The sequence below is a fragment of the Mytilus californianus genome, unplaced genomic scaffold (genome assembly GCF_021869535.1).
Source record: "Mytilus californianus isolate M0D057914Y unplaced genomic scaffold, xbMytCali1.0.p SCAF_9, whole genome shotgun sequence".
NCBI classification, from domain to species: domain Eukaryota; kingdom Metazoa; phylum Mollusca; class Bivalvia; order Mytilida; family Mytilidae; genus Mytilus; species Mytilus californianus.
The window spans coordinates 33,417,631-33,441,677 of NW_026262745.1; the positions used below are offsets into that span (position 1 = coordinate 33,417,631).

Below are 24,047 nucleotides of genomic sequence, written 5' to 3' on the forward strand. Positions count from 1 at the left end.
TTCAAATGTGGTAATAGAATAGACAATGGAATATAGAATGTGTAACCTAGTTGCATGAATATAAAAAAATAAGATATTATAAAATTACATAATATTCTTAATTGATCAATGGGAGATAACTCAGTTTTAATTTGTAAATTTCCAAGAATTTCAACCACCATCTTTATTTTAATTCTAGGCTTTATATCTCATTTTTATCGGACAGCTCTACTAGTCATTTGCCAATAGAAGGATGCTTGTTGTGTATATCTTTTCATTTATTGGTAATAACTGAAGGACTCGATGGGGTTTACAGAATAGAGAAAATGCAGAATGAAGGGCCAAAAAAATAAGAATAGAGAAAAATAGGCAAAAAAAAAATAAGAATAGAGAATAATGGTGTGCTAAATTATAAAGAATAGAGAGTAATGGTAAAAAAATAGAGAATAGAGAAAATGGTATTAAATATTTGAAAATAATAATGCAGTGACCTGAAGAACAGATAATTTTTGATTTAATCTCCCCACCGAAAAGCAGCTAAATTATATATCATTTGAAAGAGGAAACCTTGTACTATAAAAATATGCCTGTCGTAAGGATCAGATATGGTCCAATTTTTTTTTTAAACTAAAGCTGAAGGGCAACTTTACAATTTAAAAATAAATCAATGGATTTCAGTTTTGATTTGTTTTCCACGTAGCTAATATTTTCTGTCAAATAACAAACTTATACAAATTTGGCTTCTTTAATAGTAGATTTTCGTATAAGGACTAAATTCTAGATAGTTGTTTACAAACAATTTCTGAAAATGATGTTTTTAATTACACAAAAATCAAAGTGTGAAGTTTTCAACCATATAAAGTCAAAATGACGATGACCTTACAAATAATGTTAATTTTACTTAAAAAATCATTTGTCATGAAAGACAAAACTACAAAGTTATTTGTCAGCCAGTATTGTTTACGATGTATCAGTTCAAAAACAGTAAAGTTAAATATGACATACTGATTTTGTCATATTTGTTTACAACAAGAATTTGTTTGGCTTTATCCATTAAACTGTTTCCAATTGGGTAGTTAAATGAAATAAATGTCTTTTAGGTAGTTATATTTACTTAAATTAATTTTATAGATTAGATGCCAAAAAAAATCGAAACTGACAATAATGACTCAGTCTGATAGTTATCCCAAAAATTACATTCTCTTGAAGAAAATGTAGGCATATAAGTTCAAATTAACATTTTGAAATAGGTGGATGACAAAATTACAAAAATAGTCTATTCGGAAAAAACATTTTTTAGGAAATTGTGACCACACGATTTTCTTACGACAGGGGGGAAATTAAAGAAGACAAATGTATATTTAATATAAGATAAGTTCTAGTCGTGTGTTTTTTGGGGAGATTAAACTGAATATTTAGATGACTTTTTGCCTGCTTGTCACCCCACTACAAAGAAATGTAGGACCCTCAACCAGACCCTCATAAATTTGAAAATATGGTGGAATGTACCAGGCATGGGGTAATGCAAATTTGTAATTGTAATGCATGGTAATGCATTACATTTTTCCAAGTAATTGCATGTAATGTGTAATGCAGCAATTTGTGCATTACATGTAATTGTAATATAATGCATTACTTTAGCAAAAAGTTGTGTAATTTCATGCATTACATGGCATTACATGTCATTAATTTTTTCACATACCACATCTTAAACATATTGTTGGAGTTTTAACTAAACCAAATTTAAGATTTCTTGATTAACTAGGAATATGTTAATCATGAGAATATATTCTTTATTTTATCTTATTTCATACATTTTCCTGCATAAAAAGATTGATATTTGAAAAGCATAACTGTATTGTTGTCATAAGACCAAAGAATATCTTGTCTTGCTTAAATAAAAGATAATTAAACTTTGTTATAAAACACTAATTAGTTTGTTTTACAATCAATATTTTCACCATTTAGACAATTGTTCATTAATTAAGGTCTATGTTTATTTTATAATTAGGGAAGTAATTCACAGTAATTAAATATTTCGTTTAAAATAAAAAAAAAACAACAAAGAATATATTTATAAAAGTAAAGTCAACATTAAATTAAAATTGTAAAAGCTGAATTAAATAGACTTTTTACATGTATACTTATATTCAATTCATGGAACAGTTGCTGCATATGCTAGAATCTTTTGTGACTTCTAGTTGTTTTTCAAGATGTTTAATTTTCTATTCACTTCATAAAATTTTCAAATGTAATGTGTAATTCAAGGCATTACTTTGCAAAAGTAATTGTAATATAATGCATTACTTTGATAAATGCATGTAATTGTAATTGTAATATAATGCATGGTTTGGTCAAAGTAATTGTAATATAATGCATTACATTGCAATGTAATTCGCCCCATGCCTGGAATGTACTATGTTGGCAATAATGTTGTAGGAAAATTGATTGATTGGTTTTTGCTTATAAATATGCAGTGGCAAATATTGATCAATATCAAATTAACAATAAAATTTAGAAGGAAGTTCTGAAAAGTGAATCAGCCAAGATGATTTAAGGGTTGAATATTTAAACTAGCACTGGAAAATGTTCTACACAAGGCATCTGATTTTTACATCCCACACAGTCAAAGAAAAAGTTTTAATGTCATATGGGGGAAGTCCAAATAACCACATTTCTATACCCTAGTCAACCATTTGGGTTATTAATGAAATAAAGCTGATTTGACAGTTCTATGTAAATACCAGTATATTAAACTTTTGCTTGTCTACATAATGAAAGTATTTTGGACAGGTCAGATCATATATCTTAAAAATTATAAAACTTTATAAAATTTGAAAAGTAGATTTACAGAATTCGAATTGTGTTTTAAACTTATTTGTTTTCTTGAGCAGCAGAATCCAACAAACAGCTGTAGTTACCTTAGCTAGATTCAGGTAGTAGTGAGCACATTTTCACACAGTTTTCTAACTCGTGTACCATTTTTATTTCCTTGTTCAAGTTAGAGGTCATCCTTACTGTAACTAATCCTTGTTGATCTTTTTTTTTTTGTGTTTTAGTTTTGCAACATCTGGACTAGACAGGAAAAGGGGGTGTTTTGTGTATTCACACAACTGATTTAATCTTACCACATTTTGTGCCTGTACCAAGTTAGGCTAACTCAGTATCTGGATCATGTGTTTGTTGTTTTTGTTCCGCCTGTGATGAAAGTATGGATTGCTTTTCTGGCAACGGCTCCAGCATCAACAATTGTTAAGTTTTCTGCTTAAGTTAGTTTGATTATTATAGGATCTACTTGTGATAGATCAATGATATTTTGTATGAAGTTGCATTACTATCAGTTCATATTAGTTTGATGACTATTTTGAGGCCCTGTCCCTTAGGTCATGGTCCAGTGACTGAAATAATTAGCAATTTTCACTGTTCAGTTTTTCTGCTTAAGTTATATTGATAGGAACTACTTACAATAAACAACCCACTAGATCATGGTCCAGTGACTGAATTAATAAGCAATGTTGCTGTCCATCAGGTTGTCTTTTTCTGAATTTTATGCCGATAGTCGAGACATATCTCTGTGTCAACAGTTAATTGGTTTATATGTCTTTTAGTTTTAAATGAGTTGATTAGTGTGGTCAGTTGTACTGTCCAGTAATGTTGGTGTTATCCTTATTGTATATTATTACCTTAAGCTTGCACACATTGGTCTTGTAGACTATAGAACTATCTTATTATTATAAAAATGCTTATATGCCTTGAAATGTGAATTGAAAGAAAATTAACAGTTATTTTATTGTATATTCTGGTATGTATATTTTTAAAGTCCACTGAATGAGACTATAAAGTTTAGGCACGATTGTCTTATATTATCAAACATTAAGAAATCTATTTTTGCCTCGCCTCAACAAGGTTAAAAAAAAAGAGACTTGGGCATGCTGTTTCATTATGTTTCGTGGCATCTGCGATGTCGTCAACAATGTCTAAGTTTGTTATTTGCTCTTTGAGGAGAACCACCAGTGGTTCAGGTCAATGATAATTGGTATGCAGCTGTATTAACATCGACCCATCTCATTTCCATAGAGATTATTTGGCCTGGTCCCCTCGGTCATTGTCTTTTGTCTTTGAAACTATTGGTTTGCAAACATGTTAAAGTTTGTGATTAAGTCAGTTTAAGGCATAGAGGAAACACTAGTGGTGTTTGACTGCATCCCCCTCAGTCATGGTCTATTGACTTTGCAACTTTTGCATAATTTACATGGTAAAGTTTGTGTTTAGGTCTGAGTTTAAAGGGGACAACTTATGATAAGTCAATGATATTTGGTATGCAGTTGTATTATCATTTGCATGTTTAATTTCCACAGAGGTTATTTGGCTTTGCACCTTCAATCATGGTTTATTGACCTTCAATGTTATGCATAGTTTACATGTTAAAGTATTGCCTTTTTGATTTTAACATTTACATTATATATACTATCAACATTACATAATAGTTAGACATATCCCTGTGTCGGCAGTTTATTTAATACATTTATTGTAAAATGTTTAACATAGACAATAAATTTAGATTAAAATTGAATTTTAGTACAATATAATTGACATATATATCAAAATGTCCATGCAAATTAGCATTTGTTATTTTGGGCATTTAAAAGTTCCATGAAGGTTTTTTTAATCCAAAATCATAAAAAAAAAAATCACATAAAGATTTTAATACATGAATTGATTTTCCCCAATAAAAGGTGATATCAATATTTGCCGTTGATAATATTGGTTATACACCTCAGATTTTATGAGGACGAATATAAAACTGCAATGTTATCAGTACTAACGTCTTTTAATCATTTTATCAATTGTAGATAAGAAGTAACCAAAGCAAATATTGCGGAGGATTGTTGGTGGTGTTAGTCATCTAATAAAGGTAAGTAACAGTAAATTATTGTACATGTATTGGGGAGGATTGTTGGTGGTCATCTAATAAAGGTCAGTTACTTTGAATTATTGTACATGTATTGGGGAGGATTGTTGGTGGTCATCTAATAAAGGTCAGTTACTTTAAATTATTGTACATGTATTGGGGAGGATTGTTGGTGGTCATCTAATAAAGGTCAGTTACTTTAAATTATTGTACATGTATGTACACAGGTAAATAAGTTTTGTTTCTATTTTTTCATGTATCCAATAAGAACATACAAAAAAAGGAGAAGATATTTCATCAATTTTTGAATTGTTACTATAAGTTTTTTGCTAAAGAATTTATATGTTGTTTGTGCTGTATTTAGACCCCTCTACCAAGAAATTTGTTTTGCATGCACACGTATGAAAATTGCGGTTTTTATCCAACGCAATCATAGGTTTGAACGTTGTTTTCAATTTAGACTTGTTTATATTTTTTCGTTTGGGCCTGTATTATATTTTCCTTCGGGTTTATATGATCCGTTCATCCTATTTCGACTCTTTAAAATTCAAGAGTCTATCCTAAATTGAGGTAAATTTTATGGCCTTCCAAATACTGTTTCGATCCCTAACATCACTGAAGAGACATTGATTGTCGAAATCCGGATATGGTGTACTAATTTTTGCACCTTTTGTTTGCGGTATACCATCTTTACTGCAAGTTTATTGTTTTTTGTTTGGTATTAAATTCATATTATTAAAGATCCATTTTGTTACATCTTGTGATCCGTTTATTTGGCAATCGCCAATGGCAGTCAGCAGGGTTTAAGAACATCATTTGTTCGACCTGTTAGTCAAATGTGTTTTGTTAAAATATACTTTTTCACTCTTTTGGTCTTTTGGAAAATGTTGTTTGTGCTGTATTTAGACCCCTCTACCAAGAAATTTGTTTTGCATACACACGTATAAAAATTGCGGTTTTATCCAATGCAATCATAGGTTTGAACGTTGTTTTCAATTTAGACTTGTATATATATATATATATATATATATATATATGTGACCTGCCATGACATTTCTAGGATTATGGAGGAGTCATTGTGACAAGCCTTGTTAACTATATATGAACCTTACATCAATTTTTGTATGGGAACCATAATTTAAGTTGTGGATGCTTTTTAACATTGCATATGAAATTTATGTTTTTTTTAAAAGCTGTTGGCTAAAGCTTGAGAACTAATCATAAACGTCAACATGAAAAATGGAAATTCTGTATATTTTTACCAAAGAAAATCTCAGTATTAAAAAAATAAAAATGGTGTAAAGGACTTTTTTCTGTATTCTTTTCCATTGGTGCATTGTACATCACATTTTCTAATGAATATTTTGTATGTAAACATTCCTATACAATACAAAATGTATGTGTCCCCTAACCTGGGACAGTGGTGTAACAGCACAACATAAGAACAAACTATAAAAATCAGTTGAAAAAATAGTTTATTTTATTAGAATGGAGTAGCGGCCACAAGAAAAACAGTGTTTTGGGAGATAACTCTTACAAAAAAAAGTGTTGGGTTACACAGGGTCAGTTTGAAAAGCATATACACTGTTCGATATCATATACCAAATATCAAAGCTACAACTTGTGAAACAATAATACTGCACAAGAAAAGAAAAAAAATCAGAACAAAAGCAATAGGTCTTTCTACGGAAAAGTGGAAGAACCTAATAACAGTTATATATATTTTTATAATTATATCTTAAAAGGATATAATTATATGAAAATGCAAGATTTTAAAGTGTGAAGAATACAGTAACTAATTGAGTCAACTGAGCCAGACGTAATAATAGGCACGGAAACATGGCTTGATCCGAACATCAATAAGTGAGATCATACCAGACTATTTCCACTATGACACGGAACCCCGAGATCGCCCAAAAGACCCCCACGGAGGGGTAATGATAGCAGCTAAACAAACATTACAGCTGGGTAACATCATAAAAAGCACAGACATAGAACTACTGACTGGCACTATTAACTTAGAAGGAAAAAAGAAAATACTTATAGGTGCATTTTATCGACCACCTGATAAAACAGACGACACCTACCTGAATAAAACGAAAGACGAAATAAATAACATCAGAGCAAAACATCAAAAAGATATATTCCTTTTTGGTGGTGATTTCAACTTACCAGATATTAACTGGGCAGAACAAACTATAGACCATCGACAGTATCCTACCAGAACCAACCAGGCTTTCTTAGAACTTGTAGCTGACAACAGGCTAGCATAAATTGTGGACTTTCCAACACGCAAAGAGAACACCTTAGACTTATTGCTTACCTCTCACCCATCATTTAAATTAAGATGCAAACCATTACCATCAATAGGAAACAGCGACCATGACATTGTCCTCCTAGATATGGCTTGTAAACAACGTAAACCTCAACCAGTCAGAAGAAAAATATTCCTATGGAAAAAAGCTGAAATACATAAAATAAAGGAAGACCTACAAAACTTCATAACTACTTTCAAAAACATCAAAGATAGAAGCGTTGAGTCATTATGGCAGGCATTCAAAACAGCTGTACAAACCACCATAGAGAAAAGAGTACCATCAAAAATGACTCAAGGAAGAAACACTCATCCATGGATTAATACAACCATTAGACGTAAAATTAACCAAAAACAAAAAGCACACAAGAAGGCTAGGAAAACTAAAAAGAAAAGAGACAAGGATAGGTATAAAAGACTACAACAAGAACTACAGTGTGAAGTCTGGCTAGCCAACAAGAAATATATGGAAGAAGTCAGCTCCGACTATAAAGATAACGCAAAGAAATTCTGGTCTTATATCAAGAGCAAAGGTCAAGAATGGACAGGAGTGGCACCGTTAAAAAGCTCATAAAGCTACTGGTCCTGACTCAATACCATCCTTTATACTTAAAGCAGCAGCAGAACAACTTGCTCCTATACTCACAGACCTATACCAAGCATCATTGAACACTGGCGAAGTCCCACAAGATTGGAGAGATGCCCATGTAGTTCCACTTTTCAAATAAGACGAAAGGCACTTAGCATCTAATTACAGACCAGTATCTCTAACTTCCATCACATGTAAGGTCTTAGAACATATTGTACATAGCAACATCATGGACCACTTTGACAAAAATAAAATACTTACTGATGCACAACACTCAGATTCCGCAAAAGACTATCATGCGAATCCCAACTCATCATAACCATCAACGACATTGCATCAAAATTAAAAAGCAGCAGCCAAGTAGACATCATCCTGCTAGACTTTGCAAAAGCTTTTGACAAGGTACCACATCGCCGCCTACTACACAAGCTGGAATACTATGGCGTCAACCCCAAAACCAACAAATGGATTCACTCCTTCCTACATAACAGAAAGCAGAGCATAATACTAGAGGGAGCCATCTCCACACAAGTACCAGTACTCTCTGGTTTACCCCAAGGCACAGTCCTTGGTCCATTACTGTTCCTGGCCTACATTAACGACATGCCAGAAACAGCATCTACATCAGAGACAAAATTATTCGCGGATGACAGCCTTCTCTTTCGTACCATCACCAACTAAGCAGACAGTGAACTTCTCCAGAAAGACTTATCAGCATTGGAAGACTGGGAAAACAAATGGCAGATGAGTTTCAATGCCAAAAAATGCCTTGTCATTAGACCAAAAAATCGACCAGTGATACAAACATCATACCAACTACACGGTCATACTCTAGACACAGTGGAAGCGAGCAAATATCTTGGAGTAACCATCAGCAACAACCTAACTTGGGACAAACACATAGACAATACAGAAGGCAAATGTAATAGAACGTTGGGATTTATACGTACCAATCTTTCTTTCAGAGGACCATCAGGGATTGGAACAACTTACCAACATCAGTTTCATCGGCCAACACCGTTGAGGGATTCAGAGCTGCCCTTAAGGCATGCTCTGAAAGGAAGTAGGAAACACCAGTTGTGCAAAATTTTAATTGTATAATATTGCAAACGTTTTAAATGTAATTTGTAAATAGCCTATAGAGAGAACTTTCTGTGTTGCCCGACACTGCGTAAAGTTTTCGCACGGAACCAATAACATTCAGTTTTGAATCCGGTTCCTTACCTGGAAGAAGAAGAAGAATTGTAAACAGATGCTGGTTTTTTATATTGAATATATATTATATAGAGTTTTGTTTTCTCACCCATTTGTATTTTGCCTGGCAAATGGGATATGTTAAATAAAAGAGGGACCCCTCTGTCAGATGCCTTGGACTGCTTAGGGTTTATGTATTTCAGGTGATTTAAAATAAAAGATGTTATTTGCTTTAAAAAAAAGGACAAATAAAGAAGGCAAATGTGAAAACTTCCACAATTTGGTTGCAGAAAAAATTTATTAATCTTCTTAGACTAAAATTTATAATATCATCATATTTTATTAGCCAAACTGTATATTGTGTACTGACAAGTACCAACCTTATCACTGAAATGCTATTAACTAATGTTAACGAGGCCAGGATAAGGTATCGGTACTTTATGTATCTCTAACAAATGTAAATTTCAAATAAAATTATATTCCATTAAAAGAAATTAAAAAACTGTTTAGATTTTTAACATGTAAATTTTGCACTTGTTATAAAAAATATCCTGACAATATTTGGTAAAATGTATCCTTGCAAGGTCTACATCATACAGGCTTCACATGACCTTGACCTCATTTCATTGAACAGTGATCCAAGTTTTCGTGATTAGGTCTGTTTCTCAGAATTTATAAGCTGTTTTGCAACTATAGTTTATGTATAGAAAGATTACAAGGTGCACATCACTACATGTTTGTCTAACAGGCTTCATTTTACCATGACCTCATTTTCATAGTGCATTGGTCAATGTTTTCCTGGTTTCATCCCTTTCTATGATACTAAAAGTAATATGTAAACTATATTTGATGGATAGAATGATTGTAAGGTGTACATGTCTGTCTGGCAGGGTTCATCTGACCTTGCCCTCATTTTCATGGTTTATTTCATAATTATTTGTCAATATTAAGTTTTCCTGGTAAAGTCCATTTCTTAGATGCTATAAGCAATAAGACAACTATATTTTGTGTTTGGTCTTAAGATTTGAGCTGGTCGACTAATTATACCCCACTTTAAAAAAGTGGGGGTATACTGTTTTACCTCTGTCTGTCCGTCAGTCCATCCGTCCCATGAATATTTTTCGTCACATCTTTCTCAGGAACTACATTACAAGGATTTCTGAAATTTGGTTTCAGGGTTTATATGAGTCAGTTATACCGTGTGATGCGTTTTCAGATTCATCACTCAACAACTTCCTGTTTACCTAATATACTTATAGTGGGCGGGGGTATCATTAGTGAGCAGTAGCTCACAGATTCACTTGTTTTTTTCTGTATTTTTGCTTGATCACATAACTCTGGGCCACCAAAAATATTGGCTAGGTTGCCATTGAACATTTTAATTTCCATCCTTGAAAACATGAATAACTATTTTCAAACAGTAATGGTAAAGAAACTTCTTCAGAAGGTTTTTCATAATTAAAAGATACTGTCTTAACAATAATTTAGATGTTTTTTTTTCATGCATTTTCTGTAAAATTTTACTAGTAAATGAACTAAAGATTTTTTCATTGGCAACCTGTTGTTAATGGGTTTTAAAATCTTGAATAACTATGTCATATCTTCAAGGAAGGGTGCCTTAGTTTTTTGGCAGTCAACATTTGGTTTTTACATTGATGGCTGCAGTCACAGGCGAGACCAAGGATTCCACTGAACCCTTTACACATTTTTATGAATGGGACCATAAAGTTTGTCTCAACCAAATATTATGAAACTTATACACAATGCTTATTACCACAAAACACAGATCAAGTTTGAATTTCGGTGTGTCACTTTAACCGTTCTAGAGTTCATTGCCCCTTTATAAATGGAAAAATTGCAAAATTTTTAGTTTCCGTTCCCTAACTTAAGTTTGCCTCAACCAAATGTTATGAAACTTATACACAATGCTTATTACCACAAAATAAAGATCAAGTTTGAATTTTGGTGGGGTCACTTTTAATCATTATCGAGTTATGCCCCTTTATATATGGAAAAAAATGCAATTTTTTAGTTTCCGTTCTCTAACTTAAGTTGCCTCAACCTAATGTTATGAAACTGAAACACAATGCTTTTTACCATAAAACACAGATCAAGTTGAATTTTGGTGGCGTCACTTTTAATCATTATCGAGTTATGCCCCTTTATAAATCGAAAAATTGCAAAATTTTTAGTTTCAGTTCTGTAACTTAAGTTTGCCCCAACCAAACATTATGCAACCTGTACACAATACTTATTTCCACAAAACTCAGATCAAGTACACATTTGGGTAGCGTCACTTTTATTGTTCTTGAGTTATGTCCCTTTATAATGTTGTATGCAAGCGGGGTCATCATCTGTGTCCATGGGGACACATTCTCCATTTATTTAATGGCAGAAAATGTTACCCTTATATAAATATTTATGTATTTATTCATTGTAATTTCATTCACAATTGGATATGTCTTTATTTATGATATTTGTGATGTCACAGAATAACAGAATGCTGAAATGTTGGAAGAATTGTGCATTCTGACGTGCATACAAAATGCAAATGCAAGTAGACACAAAGCAATTTTATGCCTGCAAGAGAAAGGAACATTTAATCCCAGAACAACCAGTATATCTCTTTTCAGTTTGTAATCCACAAGTTTACATTAAAAATCTTCAAATTTGTTCCATTTTTCAGGCCTTTCATTACGAGCAAGTATTCTGTACTTTTACCATTCTACACGCCTGAATTTAGAAATGTTTATATAAGGTGTTCATTGAATATATTGAAATTACCAACTACAAATTGGAAAAGATAATCAACCCTGATTTTTGTACTATAGTAGGTAGTAATAAATTTCTATATATTGTATAGCAGGACATATTACTTAGTTTGATTGTGGCTACTTTAGTCCATGTTTTATATGCAAAAATTCAACTGGCATATCTGAGTAACACAAATACAAAGCATTACATTTTTTTAAAAAGTTAAAATGGAGATTATTATTTAAAAGCCTTAATTTATCTAGATTCAACACCTTCTACAGGGATGTTTGGCTTCCTTGACTAGCAATACTGGTGGGATCTCAAACATCCCAAAGGAACGTTCAACACAATACAACCAAAAGGACCATAATGGAGAATCATAAGAGCACAACAAATCGTTGTGTGAATCTTATAGTGTTATATGTCCACTTTTGATAAAAATTGAGATTTCTGTATTTTTGACATCCAAGTGCAATGGTCTATCTCCCTTTACAACTATAATACAAGATTTCTACACCCTACAAGTTTTTGTCAGAACTACATTGTTCTATCTCCACATTCCCATTGGCTCATTTATCTAGTAGACGTGTGACATTAACCATAAAATTTTATTTTTAATGCACCCACCTAACATACGGCTAAATCATATACCATTCGAAAGCACATCATCTATACTACCTTTTTTTGCCCGGTCGTCAAAAATTCGTATGGTGCAGTTTCTGTCAAATCACAATAAAAGGTCAAGGGTGGACAACTTCTAATTTTACAAGAAGTCAGCATTTTTGCATATTCTGTCTTCTGAATAACGATATTCTGTATGTACATATGGAAATCTCTTAGAACAGATGTTAATAGTAACTTATCAACAGCACTTTGAAATATTAGTGTCGGATTTATATACGACCGCAAAAAAATTTTTGTGGTCGTATATTGGTATGACGTTGTCGTCTTCGTCGTCGTCGCATCGTCCGGCGTTGTCGTCCGAAGACACAATAGTTTTCGCACTCTAACTTTAGTTTAAGTGAGTGGATCTCAATGAAATTTTACCATAAGGTTCAATACCACAAAAGGAAGATGGGGATTGATTTTGGGGGTTATGGTACCAACAGTTAAGGTATTAGGGGCCAAAAAGGGGCCAAAAATAAGCATTTTTGTTACTTCCAGACATAACTTGTGTGTAAGTGTATGGATCTCTCTGACATTGTACCACAAGGTTCCATATCACAAAGGGAATGCTGGGATTGATTTTGGGGGTAATTGCCTCCAAATTTTAGGAATAAGGGGCAAAAAAGGGGCAAAAAACAAGCATTTTTCTAGTTTCATGACAATAACTTGTGTGTAAGTCTATGGATCTCTCTGACATTGTATCACAAGGTTCCATATCACAAAGGGAATGCTGGGATTGATTTTGGGGGTAATTGCCTCCAAATTTTAGGAATTAGGGGCCAAAAGGGGCAAAAAACAAGCATTTTTCTAGTTTCATGACAATAACTTGTGTGTAAGTGTATGGATCTTTATGAAATTGTACTACAAGGTTCCATGTCACAAAGGGAATGCTGGGATTGATTTTGGGGGTAATTGCCTCCAAATTTTAGGAATTAGGGGCCAAAAAGGGGCAAAAAACAAGCATTTTTCTAGTTTCATGACAATAACTTGTGTGTAAGTGTATGGATCTTTATGAAATTGTACTACAAGGTTCCATATCACAAAGGGAAAGCTGGAATTGAGTTTGGGGGTATTTGCCCAAAAAGTTTAGGAATAAGGGGCCAAAAATAAGCATTTTTCTAGTTTCCAGACAATAACTTGTGTTCAAGTGTATGGATCTCTCTGAAATTGTACTGCAAGGTACCATACCACAAAGGGAAGGCTGGGATTGATTTTGGGGGTAATTCCATAAAAATTTTAGTAATAAGGGGCCATAAAAGGGCAAAAAAACAAGCATTTTTCTAGTTTCAGGACAATAACTTGTGTGTAAGTGTATGGATCTTTATGAAATTGTACTGCAAGGTTCCATATCACAAAGGGAAAGCTGGGTTTGAGTTTGGTGGTAATTGCCCTAAACATTTAGGAATTTGTGGCCAAAAAGGGGCCAAAAAATAAGCATTTTTCTAGTTTCCAGACAATAACTTGTGTTCAAGTGTATGGATCTCTCTGAAATTGTACTGCAAGCCTTGCAAGGTACCATACCACAAAGGGAAGGCTGGGATTGAGTTTGGGGGTGATGAATCATAAGGGGGTTCAAAAAATTTGGGGGGGGGATTTTTTTTTCCTTTTTTTTCTTTAAAATTTTTCATTTTAAATTGGTTACTTCTGATTTATATATAAAAGCAAATAATAATGATTTGGTTTGAATAGGTAAATTAAAATTTTTTAAGTTCTTAGACCACTTTCATTCTGTGTCAGAAACCTATGCTGTGTCAAATATTTAATTACAATCCAAATTCAGTGCTGTATCAAGCTTGAATGTTGTGTCCATACTTGCCCCAACTGTTCAGGGTTCGACCTCTGCGGTCGTATCAAGCTGCGCCCCAGCGGAGCATTTTATTAATAAATAGCGCTGTTTTTCAGAAATTCCGTTGAAAATGACAAAAATGCATGAAAATCAAATTTTATGTCTGTGATTCAACTGTTATTCACCCTAAAACCATATAACATATTTTATTTAGTGCTAAGGATGTTTTTGACATCATTAAATTACTGCAATTACTCTTCTTGTTGATTAAACAGCCAATTATAACAACCATGCAGTTGCCCAAAATACCGCCATCTGCAAAAAGATAGCTTTTTCAGCTTTTCTTTGTTAAAACAATTGGGTGTAGTCGATGTTATGTTGAAAAACACAAATTTTAAAAGTGCAAAGATGTTAAAGGATAGAATACACAGGAAATTCATGCATTTAGGGAAAAGTTTGGGAGCGAAACTTTGATATTTCAAAATTTCAATATTTGTATGTTTTCTTGGTTGCTTATACTGCATCTTGCTTGACTGAGGAAGTGAAAACTATTATAAGCTAGCCACTGAAATGTTCTTCATACCTGGCCAAGATATTCAATCCTGTCAAACTACATAATTTCTTGTAAATAATTTGAGACTCTCGCAACTATATTTACTTACATTAATTTTTTAATTGGGAAATCTAGCAATTCGCAATAACAATACATACATTTCCATTAATCAATTTTACTCCCTGAATAGTTTACATATAAATACATTTTAATATAAAGATGATTGATTGATTGTTGGTGTTTGACGCAATTTTAGGTTTAGCACTTTTGGCTACTAAAGTATTTAGCGGCGATCAGGTTTTATTGGTTTAGGCCCACGAAGTGCCCAAGGAACCACCGACCATCGGCAGGAAAACTGGCAATCCCTATCAACAATTCATTAGTAATAGCTATTAGTACCAAGGACGAAGTTACTGCGTAGGTGTCACAACACAAATCTACCAATCAGCAATGATCACCTTTTGTAAAAGTAGGCAACCTCTTACAAAACAAAACAGTTTTAATATTGATGTTTACTTCAGCTAAATGTTACAAGTAAAGTTTCTTAATAGAAACAGAAATATAAATGCATTTAAACCACTTTTATTTCAAATTTAATTGGCCATGATTTTGCATTTAAATTTCAATGTAGATGTGTCACATAATATTTTCATTTTAGGCATTTAAAAAAGAGAGCACTATTTTAGTATATCATCTATTAAGCATTGGTTGAACATTGGTATATAAAAGATAGTACATGTATATTAAGAATACATATGGTTAAAATGAAGTTATTTTATTCTAAAATATCTATACAATTGTGAGAAATGAAAAAATTGTGGTTGAATTTATCCAGTTTTTTAATTGGTTTTATGTCATCTGATCTTGAATTATGTTCGTGGATATTTACTGTGCATTGAGCCCTCTGTTGTTGATATGACAGATACTTTTGGCGTTTTTTTTACTTTACTTTCATATTTTTCGGTTCAAGTTTCTAATGGTGCGAAGATCTCACAACAATAATAAGTGATATAAGTTGACATGAAAAAATAAACCGTACAAAATGTTATGTATAAATGTTAAAAACATGGGTTAAAACAATCTGACTTAAATTCAGATCAATCACGACTCGCCTGCTCATATATCGCATGAAAATAACGAAATCAGAGAACTACATTTTAATAAGATTAGGGTTAACCTAATGAGATAGCTTGAAAGCAGGTATGTTCTGGTAAATTTAAAGCGATTACTGTTTTTAGCGCTATTTGAATATGTCTATTATGAAATAAATCCATTCACATATAACCTCCATATGTGCACTTTGAACTTCCATAATTCTACCAAGCAATGTCAGAGGAATATTGCTCATTACAATTTTGAGACTAACATATGGATATGTGAATGGAAAGAACAAAAGAAAAAAGGACGTAGGGACAAGATGATTCATACATTTCCGCTATATCATATAAAGATAGATAGAGATGGAGAGAGAACAACGAGCTCTATGACAACTATTTTCCAATCGTTTGTTGTGTTTCAGCTTTTGGATTTGTCATTTGATAAGAGACTTTCCGTTTTGAATTTTCACTTGGAGTTCGGTAATTTATATTGTTTTACTAATTTTGTTTTTGCATCAATATCTGAGTTTTAAGTTCTGTTGTCTTTTTTCGCTCAGCTTTGAAATTTATGGTTTTCTTTTCTTTGATTGAAAGAAGGGATAAGATAATAAGGAGGCAGTATCAAACCATAGTCGAAGAAAAACAGCATGACCATGGCGAAAATGTAGTACAGACAAACAAATCTTCTTAAAACACTATACTGAATTGTGTGAACACTACATAAACCAGTATGGTGATTACAGTTGTTCATGAAGGTTATTCAATCTGAATTAATCTGAATTATTAATTTTCAGTCATATTTAATAAAACAACTAACAAAGTATATAATAATGGGCTAACATTAAAAGGAATTCGCCGGATTTGACATTGAAAAGCGCATGGTACAGACAGTTTTCATTCGAACATTGAACGAGAATAATCTTCGCAACATGTCTTTCCACATCGGAAAACTAATTTTTACCAAATATACTTCTTTTGTTCCTTAAAGTTCTTCCATTACCCTTTTTCTAAATATGGTTGATCATTATCTGCGGATATTAGCAGTATTATCTAGCAAAAAAAAAGCAAAACGATCCCCATTTGCAGATGGTGTTTTTTTGTGCAACTACAAAAGCTTCATTAAAAGGCTGCATCTGGACCTACATCATATTAATTGCAGTTTAAAATGATGAAAAAATTCCCTCTGTCTATAAACAACAAATCTATACTATTTTTGACATACAAAAATCCAATTGCAGAAAACATTTAGATTTTATTGCAATTTTATCATTTTTGGAAGTTTTTTTTCAAGAAATTCAATTTTCTTTTGATATAGCGCAATCAACATTTAAGTTTGCACTTGATTTGAAATCATGGTAATTTGTTTTATAAGGTTTAGATAATTTTTAGGAAAAAAATACCATACAAGTACCAGAAAATGGCATTTTGTGTAATTCTAGCAAACTTTTGGAATGTTCAGTTTTGACCTTTGACCTTGATTTAACGAAAATTGCACCGTACGAATTATTGACGACCGGGCAAAAAAGAAAGTACAGGTAATAAGCTTTCGAATGTATATAATATAGCCGTATGTTAGGTGGGTGCATTAAAGTCGTTAACTAAGCGTCTTTTTGAAAATTGTCACTCGCCTATAGTTAGTTAGATGAAAATATTTTTTTAGTGTTGTATCTCCACTATTTTTCGGGTATTTTTGCTGTAAAATAATTATCAAAATTACCTTAGTAGTACTATGCTTAAATTGTTTGCATGGTTTAAACTCAATCTATGAGCAATTCTTAGCAAATCAGCAGTCCAGAATTGGGAATATTACACAGTTAAAAAATCCATCTCCTTTAGAAATATAGGGATAAATTTCTAAAACAACAGAAAAGAGGACGCTTTATTTATCTAAGTTGCTTGTCTATTAAATCAAACAAAGAGGTACTCTTCATGTATGTAAATTCCATTCCTATATAACTTTTTATGTCTCAGTCAAATATATTCAAGATATTGTGCTTTTAAACTTTAATTTAAATTTTTACCCCTACACAGTATTACATCATCATTGGATTCACACGACTAAATATCTGGTTTCCTTATTTGCATAGTAATACATGTATTAAAATATATAATAAACTAAGCAAAGACAGATACAAAATCAATGAATAGAAAGATAGACAAAATCAATGAATAGAAAGATAGATGAAATCAATGAATAGAAAGATAGACAAAATCAATGAATAGAAAGATAGACAAAATCAATGAATGGAAAGATAGACGAAATCAATGAATAGAAAGATAGACAAAATCAATGAATAGAAAGAAAGACGAAATCAATGAATCATTTTTTAAAATGTTAACATTCCCAACATAAAATATATTTTCTCATATTTTATCGATATCAAGGAAACCAATATGTATATCTGTCAGATGTTCTCTGTAACATCAAAGGGCTATAAGCTACAATTTAGACAAAAATTAAAGTATGATTCGGTTTATTTTTTCAAACAATTTAAAAAGCGTAATATTAAAATAATATTTCACTATTGGCAGTCAGTTTGGTTCAATTTTTGCCAAATGAGCACAAAAACATAGCTGATGTAAAAGTATTATTTGCTTGCAAGTCAACAATTTAATAAACCTAATTTGTTTTCATACTACCTTTAATTTGACACTTACTTGGAGTTATGTTGTGTATGTGGTCAATAGATATAAGAAGATGTGGTATGAGTGCCAATGAGACAACTCTCCATCCAAGTCACAGTTTATAAAAGTAAACCATTATAGGTCAAAGTACAGTCTTCAACACGGAGCCTTGGCTCACACCGAACAGCAAGCTATAAAGGGCCCCAAAAATTACTAGTGTAAAACCACTAGCATGTTTCAGTTGTTAAGGTAAACTGCGGAAAGTGAAACAAGAGAACCACCAGTAAGAACAATTTTTTGACAGATTCTGCCCCCAAAAAATCATTCTTCAAACAGTAAAAGAAGGATTTACATATTTTTTTTAATCTATGACAAAAAATCAAACAGACCTAGAAAAATCATCATTATAAGATTTCACATGCTTGTCTGTCTATTTGTATTCATATTTATTAATATGGCACATCAAGTCATATGAACTTCTGCAGTCATCGGAGGTAATCTTGATGGTTAATTAGATAGCGTCTAGTCTAAAATATGCACGAAATGCTGTTGCATAATCATGAGACAATGCATTTTCAATCATTTCTTTGGATATTATGTAATTTGGATGTATGTTTTTAATATGTTTTAAAACAAATATGAGAATTGAAGTCGAATCAGTGAAAATGAATTAAACAGCTAATGCCCCCTTTGAATAAGTAGTGTTTTTGTTAACTGGGTATTCCAAAGGAAAAATCAGGTTATTAAATTGGTTAAGGGAGGTGGGCAACATTTTCCATTCAATAACTTATGAACTGTTCATACTTCAACCAATAGTTTTCAGATTTTGATATAATAATACTTATGACAAAATGGACGTCCATTTCGATATCGAGGATTTTCACTTATACCCTTCAGGAGTTATTGTCCTTGACATATTGGAAAACGGCACATTATGTTGTATATATACACAACAATTTTCTTGTTAGTTAATGACTAGTTTTTTTTTCTTAAATGTAACTGTAAATGATTTCCCTATTGTTCATACCAAGTGCTATCAAAGTCTTTATGAGTTATCATAGGTGGGGAAATAATTTTTTTTCAATTTTAACAATATTTGATTGTATCAATAATGTCTTTTTAATGTCCATACTGATTTTGTCTTGAGTTTTTTTTTTAATTTTTCTTGTTTTAATATTTAGTATATCATCAATTACCAATAACACAGTTTCACAAATCTTCTGTTGATAATTTAAAGCAATAAAATTTTTTGTTACAAACTGTTATTTATTTTTCATTGAATATACAATTTTTAGTTCTTTGTGTTCTTACGATACTTCCTTGTTGTTAAAGAACTCATCATAGATATCAGGCTTCAAATTTTGTACGCTAGATGCATGTTTCGTTTCTAAAGATTCATCAGTGACGCTACTATGCTGTTTTGTACAGTATGCCCACATATTATAAAATTGTTCAGATTGTACAAAAATAACAATTTTTTTTAAACTTTCCCTTATAATATATACCTTAATAAAATAAAGGAAGTTTTTTGTCTGGCCCTGAATTAGTTGCAAAGGAAAGTCTGAAAAATGATATTTCCAGCCACAGCATCAACAATTTGTAATAATTTGGGATTTGGTAAGTTGGGTAACCACTGATGGTAAGTCAATAATATTTGGTGTGCAGTTGAGGTAGAATTTGCACATCTCATTTACATGGAGATTATTGGCCCTCCCCCTCAGTCACCAATTCCTATCTATTGATCTATTGGTCTATTGACTTTGAAATTTTTGCTAAATTAAATTTTGAAGTTTCTGATAAGGTCAGTTTGAGGGGAACCACATATTGTAAGTCAATGATAGTTAGTGTGAAGTCAGATGCAGATCCAGGATTTTGAAAGTGGTTGAGCAAACAAAATCTTAAGATACGTCAAATATATTTGGTGTGCATTTGTATTCACATTTGCTTATCTCATTTCCACAGAGATTATTTTGCCCAGAACCCTCAGTCATGGTTCATTGACTTTGAATGTTTTTCATAGTTTACAAGTTAAAGTATTGTCATTTGTATTATACTATCAAAATTTCATACAGAAGAGACATATCTCTGTGTCAACAGGTTATTAGTCCCCTACCAATGAAGTCGAAGGGAACTTTAGGTTTGCACTCCGTCCATCTATCTCTCTGTCTGTCTGTCCATCTGTCAGTCCGGCAAATCAGTTTTCCAGCCTTTTTTTCTTCGTGCTTGAAGATATTGATTTGATATTTGGTTTATTGATTTATCATGACAAGTTACAGGTCAAGTTTAATTTTCACGACTTTAGCTTTTCTTTTTGTTCAGTTAAAGCCCTTTCCCTAGAATTAAAGTTTTGATGAAATACTTATTAATTAGTATGTTTCTGTTCAAAGGGGAATAACTCATTATTTAAAAGACAAAAGGACATTTTGGATTTTTTTCCTTTTCTTTGGTAAATTGTTTGAAGAATTTAGTGGTAGGTTTGTTTGTCATTCTTGAAGATATTGATTCAATAATTAGTATATAGTTTTATCATGACAGTTGGAATTTTGTTCCAGTCTGATAATTTTGTGCAGAGTTATGGTCTATGGACATAGAAAATTCACTTAAATAAATAATCAGTTTTCAACAGTTTTTTTCGTCATGCTTGAAGATTTTGACTTGATATTTTTATTTAGTTTACACCATGACAAGTTATAGATCAAATTAGAACTTCGTTCCATTACAATGAGTTTGTAACTGGTAGGGGATTATGTATTGCTATGCAATACTCACAGAATGCTTGTTTTTATCAAAATGGGAAAAATGACAAAACACAGTAAATTATATTTGAATCTCTTCATCATCCATTACTAGAAATTGGATTATCAGGCCTTAAGGCAGACTATTACTGCAAACATGTGAAAAGAATAATTACGCAATTGCATTGCACCACTGATTTTAAGGAAGGGAGTCACGGGACACAGATAATAGTCAGGGTAAAGTTATTCATTATTTATAACCTAACAGGCTATTATTTCAACTTGGAATTATTTTTAATTATGGAATTTGCATAATTTCTTGTGCTTGAAATTTTTAATAAATTCCATGTTTAGTCTGTATTATAATGTTTTGAGCAGTGCATAACACTTTCCACACAATGTATTTTGTATAGATAGTGTTGTGCGCGGCACAGTACATTCTATTGAAAATGTGCTATCTTCTTTGTAATAGATAGTGTTGTGCGCCGCACAGAACATTAAAATACAGAATAAACATGGAATTTATTAAAAATTTCAAGCACAAGAAATTATGCAAATTCCATAATTGAAAATAATTCCAAGTTGAAATAATAGCCTGTTACCTGTAAATTAACATTTAATGCATCATTTATTACAGCTGGAGTTATTTGAGAATGGTGGTCATCTGATCTCATTGTCACAGATCAGAATCATATTCATTACATGTTTTTTCTTGATCAGTCCGTCTAGCATATATATATATAAAATTGATTTTTGTATATTCTCCATCAATATATAATTCAATTAGCTGCCAGAAGGTGCGATGATAATTACTATAATTGTTCATTTTTGCCTGTAAATATTTCACCTTTCTGACGTCATATTTTTATCTCTATAGATATGGATAGGAAACAACACTAGTATAAGTAGTGCATGGACACAGAAGATACTGAACTGTAACCAAGATAAATACATGTAGGTACATTTTACTTGTATCAGTTATATTTAGTGACATCTTTATAGAATGTGTATGTATTAGTTAGTATTCATGAAATTTTTTTTTTTTCAAATTTAGATTAAGAATATGTTATTTTTAGTCCCCTACCTATGGTCATGATCACCAAACAATCAGAGACAAGGTGGGGCCTTAATTACAATGCCCCACCTCCTTAAATGCCAATCATATTGACCACATTACTAATCAACCTCAGTGTTACATAATTATACAGACCCTTCAATAAACATCTCAATACACAAATATTTGACTTCATAATTGAATACACAAATGCATATATTAGATATGTTTGATATATAGAGATGATAGATTTATTCATTGCCTATTACAGTGTATAACTTTTGATCTACACTACAAAAGTGATTCTGTAAATTTTGTCTGAAAGACAAATGATTAATTGAGGATGAACAAGATCTTTTTTTCAAAAAAAAAAATGGAATCTAAATATAAATATATAAAAGGTATTCAAGTAAGACCTATAATTTACTTGATAAATCTGCAATCATCATCTGTAATTAATCAACAATTTAGGTTAGTTTGCTTAGTTTTTTTATCAGTGATTGGCTTGAAACAGTTATTTAATTTATAAAACTCTTAATAAGAACAAACCATTTTTTCTTTAGTTTATTCTCAATCAAATGCCTGTTAACAATTTTAGTCATTTGAATATAAGAAAGTGTATATATATTTTTTGCAATCAAGAAAGAATCCACATTTCAACAATTTTAAAAGTTTTTTAATTTGTTTATGTTGAAAAAAGTACATTTTCAATGCCCTTTGCTGAAAGATATTTAAATTATAAATTGATTAAAATACACTCTACAACTTTTAATCCTCAATGTCATATAATTATGATAATTGTTTTCAAAATCAATAAGCAATTCTCAGAGGAGAAAAATAGAATACCTATGTTTCAATTTACAAAATGCCCCAAAAAAACCTTTTTAGATTATTTTTTAACACAATAAAGTTCTTAGCTTCAAGTCTATCTGTTGTTCCTATGTCTTACAAGGATAATTGGTAAACTCAATATTAGAAGAATCTTTGATTCACATTTTTTTTTTTTAACATGTTACCGGGAACATTATTTGGTTAAGATATAAACTGCAGTTTAAACGAAATTCAATTTGATTCACATTTAGCTCATTTTATCTTCTGTAAAAGTGCTTTTCCTTCTAAAGACCTGCGGTTAATGCAATTGTCAGCAATAGTGCTTTATTAATGTTCTATTTTGTCCACACCATACCTAAACATAGTTTGAAATTATTCAAACTACTCTTCCAATCTTTCCATTAGTGATTTCCATCACTTTGATTTTTCGTCATGCTTGAAGATATTGACTTGATATTTGTTATATATAGTTTACACCATGACAATTTATAGATCAAGTTAGAATTTTGTTCCAATACAATGAATTTTTAACCAGTAGGGGACTATGTATTGCCATGGAATAGTCACAGAATGCTTGTTTTAATTTAAAATACAACCAATTTTTTATTATTTTTTTGCGTTCGTATATTGGTATGACATTGGCGTCGTCATCATCGTCGTCCGAAGACACATTGGTTTTCGCACAATAACTTTAGTTTAAGTGAATCGATCTCTATGAAATTTTACCATAAGGTTCAGTACCACAAAAGGAAAGTTGGGATTGATTTTGGGGGTTATGGTACCAACAGTTAAGGAATTAGGGGCCAAAAAATGGCCCAAATAAGCATTTTTCTAGTTTCCAGACAATAACTTGTGGAACGGTGTATGAATCTCTCTGAAATTATACCACAAGTTTCCATACCACAAAGGGATGGTTAGGATTGACTTTGGGGGGTTATTGCTCAAACCGTTTCGGAAT

The 24,047-nt window shown here is 31.8% G+C and overlaps 1 protein-coding gene across 2 annotated transcripts in view; it reads left to right on the forward strand.

Annotated features, from left to right (window-relative positions):
* Positions 1-24,047, forward strand: part of LOC127715091 (beta-1,4-mannosyltransferase egh-like) — a 66,482-nt gene that overhangs the window by 26,458 nt on the left and 15,977 nt on the right. Inside the window, exons 3-4 of one of the 2 annotated variants that reach the window (XM_052221128.1) lie at positions 4,833-4,894; positions 22,082-22,158. The gene's annotated coding sequence lies outside the window, so the exon portion shown is untranslated. Of the gene's footprint in view, positions 1-4,832; positions 4,895-21,151; positions 21,442-22,081; positions 22,159-24,047 lie in introns of those variants that run through there. The other variant, XM_052221129.1, reaches the window with a different exon arrangement.